Here is a 10,903-nt window from a genome sequence, read left to right on the forward strand (position 1 = left end):
CACACACACACACACACACACACACACATACGCGTAGTGTAGTGGTTAGCACGCTCGACTCACAATCGAGAGGGCCGGGTTCGAGTCCTGGCGCGGCGAGGCAAATGGGCGCGGCTCTTAATGTGTGGGGTGTGTTCACCTAGCAGTAAATAGGTACGGGATGTAACTGGAGGGGTTGTGGCCTCGCTTTCCCTGTGTGTGGAGTGTGTTGTGGTCTCAGTTCTACCTGAAGATCGGTCTATGAGCTCTGAGCTCGCTCCGTAATGGGGAAGACTGGTTGGGTGACCAGCAGGCGACCGTGGTGAATTACACACACACACACACACACACACACACACACACACACACACACACACACACACACACACACACACACACACACACACACACACACACACACACACACACACACACACACACAGACGTATTAATCATCATCATTCGTTCTTCATAAAAATACCATGTGTGTCTCTCTCTCTCTCTCTCTCTCTCTCTCTCTCTCTCTCTCTCTCTCTCTCTCTCTCTCTCTCTCTCTCTCTCTCTCTCTCTCTTCTCCTGTGAGACTCCAGCTTTCCCCAGAGACGTCACAGGTTCCTATCTTTCCAGCATGACCTCTTCTGAATGGCCAAGTTCTGTCACCTGATTGGCTCGTTCTTTCTACTTCTCATTGGCTGAAATTTGCCCATCTCAGCTCTTCCATTGGCCATATCTATTCCCTTATTCCTCCTCTTAATCTGGCTACATTCACCAAAATATATTACCTGCTTCCCTTTCTCACTCATTTGGGCGCTAACTTTCATTCCCACTCAGCATTTGCACTCACGCACCCACTCTCTCACTTGCTTAGCTGTGTCAGACTGTCAACTCAAAATCTAACCACTCACTCAGAAAATTCGCACACTGACCGCATCACTCAGGCTGTTATCGTCAAGCTGCGCCGTGTATTGAGTGTTGAGTAGCATCGAAATATATATATCAAAGTATCGACAGTGTTTATCAATCTTCTACCCAGCGACTCGTGACTCCTCTCCTGTCTTCTTTCTCCAAACCGCAGCTGTCAGATGTCAACAACCAATGGGGCCGCCGTGGTACAGTGGAACCATGCGTGCTTTGGGGTCCAAGGGGTCTCCAAGCGCACGGGTTCGTATCCTGTTCACGGTCCGAGTGTAGGTTGGGCTTCCTCACTAGGAGGTACCCCAAAAAGTATCACCTTTAGCTTAACTCCCGTGAAAAACCCCACGTGTTATAGATAAATAAATGAAGGGTGAGCATATTACCTAAGTGTCACAGCAGAAAGGGGCCAAGGTTCTCGTCAATACAAGTGGTGATGGCAGTGCTCAAGAAATCAATCGGCGTAAGTGGTGGCTGTGATGCTTCTTCCAGACAAGTACAAGATAACAACATAATCGTTCCCAGAAGAGTACAAACACATTTTCTCCCAATGGCTTCAATGTGTTAAGTCAAGACCGTAGTGGCGGTGACTGGGCTGGCGAGGACTGCAGGCTCGTGACTGGCAGCGATTATCCTCTCAAAATTAAGTATTACTAAGCTCTCTTACTCTTTTGCCCATTGTCACTAATAACGTCTTTCGACATGTCCTGTGTTGAAGTTTACGTTATCCGAGTGTTCAAAGGATCTCAAACGTTTGTCTGCACGGAGCTCCACATTAGTGATTCAAATTCTCGTGCCGCCATGGTACAGTGGAACCATGCGTGCTTTGGGGTCCGAGGGGTCTCGCAAGCGCACGGGTTCGAATCCTGTCCACAGTCAGAGTGTAGGTTGGGCTTCCTCACTCAGAGCAACTGTTTCCTAGCGGGTGGGCTTTGAGATAGAATATACCACAAAAAAGTACCTCCTTTAGGCCATGAATTCCCCAAAATGGATGACAAGGTATAAATAGGTCAAACAAAACCTTATTTTCAAATGTTAGAGACACTGTCCGCCTCTCCTTACTGTTCAAATGTTAGTGAAGTTGAAAGGACAGAAAAGAAATACGAACATGTTTGATTGCTTTTCATTATACATAGTGTTAGGTTTGCTTGACTGGTTACAATTGTTGGCAATCAGTAGGAACTAGATGCACTGTAGGAATCACCAGATGAACCGTAGGAGCCACCAGATGAACCATAGGAGTCTTCATCCTGACATAAGAGACAAAAATAAATGTCATTCTTTTAACACGGATTTTAAAATGTCATCGAAGTTTTTAATGTATTTCTTAGAAGGCATCCTAAATGTCTTGACAGGAGGGTGATCTCCAGACTACACCCTCACAGCTTCTCTATCCTTCTCTCTGCAACTTCATCTCTAGTTTCCTTTGTGGGTGTTGTGTTGGTGTGTGTGGTCGACGATCGCTGGTGGGTGCAGGTCAATTGGTCCCTAAACGATTGGTACTCAGGTCATCTGGTCCACGAGGCAATTGAGACTAGACAGTTGATCACTAAGTCGGTTTTCACACACACACACACACACATACACTTGTCTTTGGGTATGTAAGCACACTAACTCACTGAGCGGGAATGAACAAAGGTACTCAGTAAGTCTGGGGAAACTGTCATAATTCTCAACTAGTTTGGGGACCAGTTAGTTGTCTTGGTGATCAGGTGTCTTGAGTCTTAACCCCTTCAGTACTGGAACACATATCTACCATGAGTTCTGGTTGTGAACAGACCATTTTGTTGACATTAGGAAGGGTCTATGGAGGTCAGAAGATTAATGGCCAAAATCTTCACTACTTTAAGCTTCACATAAGTTTCTGAAACTGTATCAAATCACCAAATAGTCACCAGAATGAATACGGAAACGCATCATGGTACTGAATGGGTTAACTGACTTGGTGGTCAACTGTCTAGAGCAGTGTTATTCACTAATTTTTGCAAGGGAGCCACTTGGGTTCAACACATTCATTGAGAGAGCCGCAGCTAGTGCAAGCTAACATAACTCAACTAAATGAAGTAGTACTGGGCTGCTAGTGCAATATAGTAAATAAGATCAATTAGACATGGTAATATTAGCCTACTGTAGTACAAGTGCAACAACAAGACGACAAACCGAGTAAAACGAGAGCAAACAACAAAAATATACCGGTGACGACGGAGCGTCCCAACCACAACACCACCCTCCACCAACTCCAACACACGCCCGGTAGCTCGGTGGTTAGAGCGCTGGCTTCACAAGCCAAAGGACCGGGGTTCGATTCCCCGGCTGGGTGGAGATATTTGGGTGTGTCTCCTTTCTCTGAGCTCGTTCCGTAGGGTAACGTCTGGCTGTCTCGTCACACACTGCACCAGATCAAACAGTGAAGCTCTGCCCTCTACCCGCGTGCAGCCCACACAAGCCGCCAACGGTGCGCCGAAACCCTCTGGAAACATTCCCGAAACCACCACAACAATAACCAAACAGACCACACCTATATATCTTGTTATTAAGAGCAAACTAAAGACCAAACTTACTTAATGCTGTGACGAGTGGAAGTGTGCTTTTTCGCATCTATTCATTTCTTCATTTATTTTTCGAGAGCCGTAAATTGCATACCACTGGTCTAGAGTCTCAATTGACTTGTGGACCAGATAACCTGAGTCTCAATCGCTGTGGGACCGGATGACTGTAAACCTCACTGTTCTCAATCTGTTAACTGTAGTGTTCCCTGTTCCTCCTCCTATTACTTATCTAACTTTACATCCCGTCCACTCCAGCGCTGATGATTACCACCCTTGTAACTTTCCGCAATCTTTCCACAGACGACCAACTCACTAGAAAGTCAAACAGATCCCTCTCTCACATCGCACTAAGCATGAATCAGGAACCATGGCTTATGAATGGCTCTCCTTCAGTTCAGTATAGAAATAGATCAAATATAAGTGTTGGTGTCAATACTTACAGAACTGCTGTCAAATGAAGATGCCTCACTCAGAGCTCTAAGGTTTCTTGCATACTCAGAACTGGAACTGGATTCATAACTCCACTGCTGCCATAGCTTTCAAAACTGGTATAGCTTCCACTGCTGCTGGAAGACCCATCACTCAGTACCGGGACTGCCTGGGGACACAGATGCAACCAATGTAGTCTTTGCTCGCCAAGATCTGTTAAATGTATTTGATATTAACCTCTCTAGTGCTATGACGTGTTTCTATATTCATTCTGCTTGCTGTTTGGTGCTTTTCTACAGCTTCAGAAATTCACGTGAGAGGTTAAAATGGTGCAGACTGTGGCCATTAATCTTCTGCCCTCCATAGATCCTTGCTAATGTCAATAAAATGGTCAAATCGTACACAAATCTCAAGGTAAAAATGCGTCCCAGTACTGAAGGGGTTAAAATAGTGAAGACTGTGGCCATTAATCTTCTGACCTCCATAGATCCTTGCTAATGTCAATAAAATGGTCAAATCGTACACAAATCTCAAGGTAAAAATGCGTCCCAGTACTGAAGGGGTTAAAATAGTGACGACTGTGGCCATTAATCTTCTGACCTCCATAGACCCTTGCTAATGTCAATAAAATGGTCAAATCGTACACAAATCTCAAGGTAAAAATGCGTCCCAGTACTGTAGGGGTTAAAATAGTGACGACTGTGGCCATTAATCTTCTGACCTCCATAGATCCTTGCTAATGTCAATAAAATGGTCAAATCGTACACAAATCTCAAGGTAAAAATGCGTCCTAGTACTGTAGGGGTTAAAGAGTGTTTTGTTTTATAATTTAACCTGTAGTACTAAGTTTTTTCTTGTTATGCAGTGGCCTATAGCGTCTGTCGGCTTTACTTGAAGAGTACTGTAAGCGTTGTTAATCTTCCAACCATTAGTGGCGCAGGCAATTTAATTTATAGTGGTGGGCATATTAGGGTCCAGGTGTATCTTTGGTGTAAGGCAATGACACCACCTACCTAGAACCTGGGTATCATAGTGACGTGTAGCTAACTTTAAACCACTCGACATGGCAAAGTTTCAAGGCGGCACGTGGTGAGATTCGAACCTACGCATGGACGTTTGCCTGATCCCACCACCAGTACTTGGTCCACTACGCCACCCCCTCTGCAAGCAAGGTTATGTTTCCCCACCAAAATCTGCTGAATGCTTTCCTCTATTTATTTAAAGAGTACCAAGTGTTAATAAGACCGACTGTGCTTGATAATTATGAAGTATAGTATGTCAGCAGCATATGGAACTTCCACACCTCGTTTAGCGGTCAAAGGTACGGAAAAGCGCGCAGAGATCCGGACTAAGACGTTTTAATTCATATATTCAACTGAGCATTAATAAAACTTACCAGAGCTTGTTGGGAAGTATGTCAGCAGCATTTGGAACTTCCACACCTCGTTTAGCGGTCAAAGGTACGGAAAAGCGCGCAGAGATCCGGACTAAGACGTTTTAATTCATATATTCAACAGAGCATTAATAAAACTTACCAGAGCTTGTTGGGAAGTATACACCACCACCACCAGCATGACCCCAACCAGCAGGGGAAGACGCGAACCAGTGCTGCGCAAAGCCATTGCGATTATGAAGTCTGCAGGGTGAATGTCAGCTCTGCCACGACTCTCAGCCTATATGGACACCCGAATGCTGTCAAAAGATGCAGTTTGTAATCAGATCACACATAATTTCTTTATGGCCTCTGACTCATTGGCGTCACACCTGCGCTCTGGTGTGATGAACTACACACATACACACACTCACACACACACACCTGCGTAGACCTGAATCATGAATGTATTTGTATGTGAGAAATGTCTTAACGCTTGCTTCCAATGCATTTTAACTGTAAGAGAGAGAGAGAGAGACGTTTAAAATTGTGCCTTACTAACACAAACCACTTAAGGTCACACTGTATACTATCTCAAATGCAAACTCTAATTATGATGTTTAAAGAGAGAGAGAGACAGGGCGTGTGTGGAAAAAGATATTATATTGAGGGAGAGCACAAGTGTTGATGTATGAATGGTCTCTCGTACATGACATTATCGCACCACCGGCGTCATTACACGGAGTTACACATGCACACCCTGGCAAACCTCATCACACGCACGTTTCCTATTCAATCACTCCTTTATACGTGTTGACTAACCCTTGCCTGATTTTCCTTCACCTGCCTGCTTGGAACGTGTGTGTGTGTGTGTGTGTGTGTGTGTGTGTGTGTGTGTGTGTGTGTGTGTTAGTTGTAGTTGTAATGATAGTTGTGTGTGTGTGTGTGTGTGTGTGTGTGTGTGTGTGTTTTACCTAGTTGTATTTACGTAGTTGTAGTTGTAATGATAGTGTGTGTGTGTGTGTGTGTGTGTGTGTGTGTGTGTGTGTGTGTGTGTGTGTGTGTGTGTGTGTGTGTGTGTTTACCTAGTTGTAGTTGTAATGATAGTGTGTGTGTGTGTGTGTGTGTGTGTGTGTGTGTGTGTGTGTGTGTGTGTGTGTGTTACCTAGTTGTATTTACGTAGTTGTAGTTGTAATGATAGTGTGTGTGTGTGTGTGTGTGTGTGTGTGTGTGTGTGTGTGTGTGTGTGTGTGTGTGTGTGTGTGTGTGTGTACCTAGTTGTAGTTGTAATGATAGTTGTGTGTGTGTGTGTGTGTGTGTGTGTGTGTGTGTGTGTGTGTGTGTGTGTGTGTGTGTGTGTGTGCTACCTAGTTGTACTTGTAATGGTAATGGAGTGTGTGTGTGTGTGTGTGTGTGTATATATATATATATATATATATATATATATATATATATATATATATATATATATATATATATATATATATATATATATATATATATATATATATATATATATATATATATATATATATATATATATATATATATATATATATATATATATATATATATGTATGCTTATATAAGTGAGTGTGTGTATGTATATAAATGTCCACCAACTGCTGGCCTCACCCAGGCTATGAAAGGATGTACACACATTTGTATATAAGCGCAATAGTACATGTGTGTGTGTGTGTGTGTGTGTGTGTGTGTTGTGTGTGTGTGTGTGTGTGTAATTCACCCCGGTCGTTTACTGGTCAGCCAGCCAGTCTTCCCCATTACGGAGCGAGGTCAGAGCTCATAGACCGACCTTCGAGTAGGACTGAGACCACAACACACTCCACACACAGTGCACAGTGTCAGTTTCCTGCAGTGTGTGACTCTTCAGTGTGTTGGTATCATGGAGATGTTTAGGCCAGCATGCCCAGACCACAGACCACCACCTCCTTCACTACCTCTGAAACTATAACTCTCTCTCTCTCTCTTTCTCTCTCTCTGTAATTACCATCATCACACGTAATATATTTTTTTATTTTTCTGGTTCGTCTTTTTTTTTTTTTTTTTCAATATCAGCTTCTTTTCAAACTCCGCGATGAGTACTCAGTCTGTACAAGTGTAAGCAGTATTGTGAACACCTAAATAGAGGCTTGGTACTTTTGTTTATATATATTTTTTTCATTAATTTTCTTCGTCAGTCCTCCCACGTACTGAGTGTTGGTGTTACTGTATAGAACACTTGTGGTCCTGAGGGTTAAAATATTTGCACCTGCACTGTCATTAACGCTTTACAAATATACCACCTGCGAGCCTTGAACGTGCTTGTATAAACTCTAACAAATAAACAGTAACAATCAAGGCAGTAATATACATAATGCCACACCTTTATTAGCAATAGGCTTAAAGAATCTCTAGAGTGAAGTCTTGTAGGTGTTGTGTTCAATCGTTTAACAGAGGCAGTAACGCTAGTCTTCACTATGCACGTCTTCCAGAGCTGTGCCTACACCCATGAAGACACTCTCTCTCTCTCTCTCTCTCTGTCTCTCTGTCTTGGTCTGCGTGTGTGCGTGTCCGTTTAGAGAGAGAGAGAGAGAGAGAGGTGGTGGTGACGTGTGTGTGTGTGCCAATATAGTATTCCTGCCTCTCTCTCTCTCTCTCTCTCTCTCTCTCTCTCTCTCTCTCTCTCTCTCTCTCTCTGTCTTGGTCTGCGTGTGTGCGTGTCCGTTTAGAGAGAGAGAAAGAGAGAGAGAGAGGTGGTGCTGACGTGTGTGTGTGTGCCAATATAGTATTCCTGCCTCTCTCTCTCTCTCTCTCTCTCTCTCTCTCTCTGAAGATCCACACCCCCCCCCTAGTCTCGCTCATGTAAAGATCCCTTCCCAGGTCAAATCAATTCAATTTTAAAACTCCACTAATATTTTAAAATCTTTAAAAATATATACTACACTAAATATTGCAAGGAAATTTGAGTATACAGGTTATCAAAAGGTGTAACAGCATCATTTCGTCTACAATTTCCACGTGTCATGTAGCTGGCGAGGTGATGGTATTGATCATTCCGAGTATCCATAATAGAGAGAGAGATTCTATGCCCCTATGATGCCTTGGTTAGTGAGAGAAACACGTTCCTGAACCACAAGAAGATAAGCACTACACACTTCGCTGGTTCGGAAATCAAGAAAGGTTCGCGCGCCCACCTCGGATTAATAATAGTAGTAGTAATAGTAGTTCATATGAAGAAGTAGATTTGATGAGGTGAGGGTCTTCATATAAATCCAGACAGGCTTAGTGATGGCAGGGCGAAGGAAGAGAGGCGATATTACAGTAGATATTGGTGAGTCTTGAAGGGTCACCAGGTTATCCTTTCAACTACCGTCCGTGGCAGCCCTAGAACACAGGAGAGGGCGAAGGGAGGAGGGTGTTATAGTAAGTAACAGTGTGAGCCGAGCTTCCTCCTAGCAGGTACACACACACACACACACACACACACACACACACACACACATAGTTCGCAGGACCGCAAAACGTGAGGTGAAAATGCTCCGTGTTGGGATTATTGTCATTTAGTGAAGGTGTGGAGCTAATTTGTGGTGCATTTTTACTGTACCGTTTATAAGTATCCAGCATGTACCGTGCATAAGTATTCAGCATGTACCGTGCATAAGTATTCAGCATGTACCGTGCATAAGTATTCAGCATGTACCGTGCATAAGTATTCAGCTTGTACCGTGGATAAGTATTCAGCATGTACCGTGCATAAGTATTCAGCATGTACCGTGCGTAAGTATTTAGCTTGTACCGTGCATAAGTATTCAGCATGTACCGTGCATAAGTATTCAGCATGTACCGTGCATAACCAGCATGTACCGTGCATAAGTATTCAGCATGTACCGTGCATAAGTATTCAGCATGTACCGTGCATAAGTATTCAGCTTGTACCGTGCATAAGTATTCAGCATGTACCGTGCATAAGTATTCAGCATGTACCGTGCATAAGTATTATTTATTGAAGTTCTTGTATTCTTGTGTATACTGATCAGTGTTACATATTTAATACTTTAACCATAAGTCTTTGCCTAGAGGGGAAGGCCCAATCCTCCTCCTAGGCTGTATTTATTAGTTAATTTAACGATAAATTGATCAATGTCTTCCACAGGACCTAGATGTAGATGTAGATGTAGGTCCGGAGCTTTCGGCTTTGCAACGACACTGCTCCTTACTTCTTCTCGTCCTTTGTTCCGCTAATGTTGAAGTTCTTTTTTCTTCTTTTCCCGCTGTGTCCACCTCTTGTATATGGCGTCCTTGTATTTTGTGTGGGTTGGTGAAGAGGATATGTCCCAGCGTGTCCCTGCCAGCCCCTGCCACAAGCGGGGGTGGTTGTGGCGGCAGCGCTGGTGGGAGGGCCGCCTCGTCTGGGTACCCGTAACATTGCAGCAGAAAATGATGCAGGGTTTCTTCCTCCTCTCCACACATGATGCGTGTTGTGTCCTCATTTGTAAATCTTTTTGTGCCGTTAAGTGACAGGTTGTTGGTTCTGGCTCTGTACAGTGTCTCTGAGGCTGGTGTGTTGGCGTACAGTTGCTCCTAACATATCATCCTTGTTTGAAATGCCTTGTAAATTTCTAGACTGGACTTCTTTTCTCCACTCTTCTGTGTCCCAGCGTTCCAATTTCATTATTAATTCTTCTTTACTTAATGTCTCTATGTCTTTCAGTTCTTTGTACACTAGTTGTAGTTCAAGGCTCTCATCAAGGTGTAAATTTAAGGTAAAGCAGCTTCCCTTGGGCATATTTTGCAGCTCCTAATATTGTCCTATAGACGCTTACATATTTCTGCTTCTGTAAAATTGAGTATCTTTGCTCCATACAATATATATGGTAGACATGTTTTTTCCAGTAAGCTTTTCTTATTGTTAATCTTTGCTATGATGGAATATGCCAGGTTAATTAGCCATCCCTTTGTGCCTTCTCTATCATTTTTATGCTTTGTGAAGATGTTTCTACTGTTTGTTAATGTTATGCCCAGGTATTTCATCTGTTATTTGTACGCCCTCTATATCTAATGGCTGTTTATTTCTCCTAGTAATTTTATGTTATATTTGGCTCTTTCTACACTTTGGGACATTAAGAGCCCATCTCAGCAAAGAAATAGACCACTTATATCGATGTTAACACTTCCAAAACCTCTTTCTTCCTCCATTTTGTTGATAATTAGACATGTTATATGTTTAAAAAGGGCGGTAGAGGCAGCGCAGCCTTGTCTTACTCCACTGCTCACTGTTATCTTAGTGTTTGTTACTTTTATTAAGGTATTATCGTCTTTATAAACGCTGGGAATGGCGCTTATCATATCTGGATGTGTCTCGTATTCTATCATGGCTTCATCTATCTCCAGAATGCCTTTATTTTCTCTTATTGCTTCTTCTTCTGGTAATAAATAGTTTGCCTTCCTTTTCCTTGTAATTTTTCGATATGGTCTCACAATTTTGTCTTATCTGCATTCAGCTGTGTCTTTTCCTGTCTTTTCCTCTCCTAAAGTGTCTGTTAAGCTGTTTCCTGGTTGTTATTTCCCTAAAAATGCATTAATGGAGGTTCTTTGATTTGTGTATCAGTCTTAAACTTGAATGTTCTTTTTTAATGCTGCTGAGGCAAATTTACTATCAAGA

General features: G+C 42.9%; 1 long non-coding RNA gene across 2 annotated transcripts; it reads right to left on the minus strand.

The window, feature by feature from the left end:
• Positions 1-2,000: 2,000 nt before the first annotated feature.
• On the minus strand, positions 2,001-7,069 carry LOC123506131. 2 transcript variants are annotated; one of them, XR_006675358.1, is made up of 4 exons: positions 7,055-7,069; positions 5,405-5,561; positions 3,881-4,038; positions 2,001-2,141 (listed from the first exon to the last, which is right to left on the minus strand). It is a non-coding gene; the product is annotated as an uncharacterized LOC123506131 (long non-coding RNA). The 2 variants fall into 2 exon arrangements; XR_006675359.1 differs by lacking the exon at positions 7,055-7,069 and adding an exon at positions 6,064-6,078.
• Positions 7,070-10,903: the final 3,834 nt, after the last annotated feature.

The sequence above is a fragment of the Portunus trituberculatus genome, chromosome 2 (assembly GCF_017591435.1).
Source record: "Portunus trituberculatus isolate SZX2019 chromosome 2, ASM1759143v1, whole genome shotgun sequence".
Lineage (NCBI taxonomy): Eukaryota > Metazoa > Arthropoda > Malacostraca > Decapoda > Portunidae > Portunus > Portunus trituberculatus.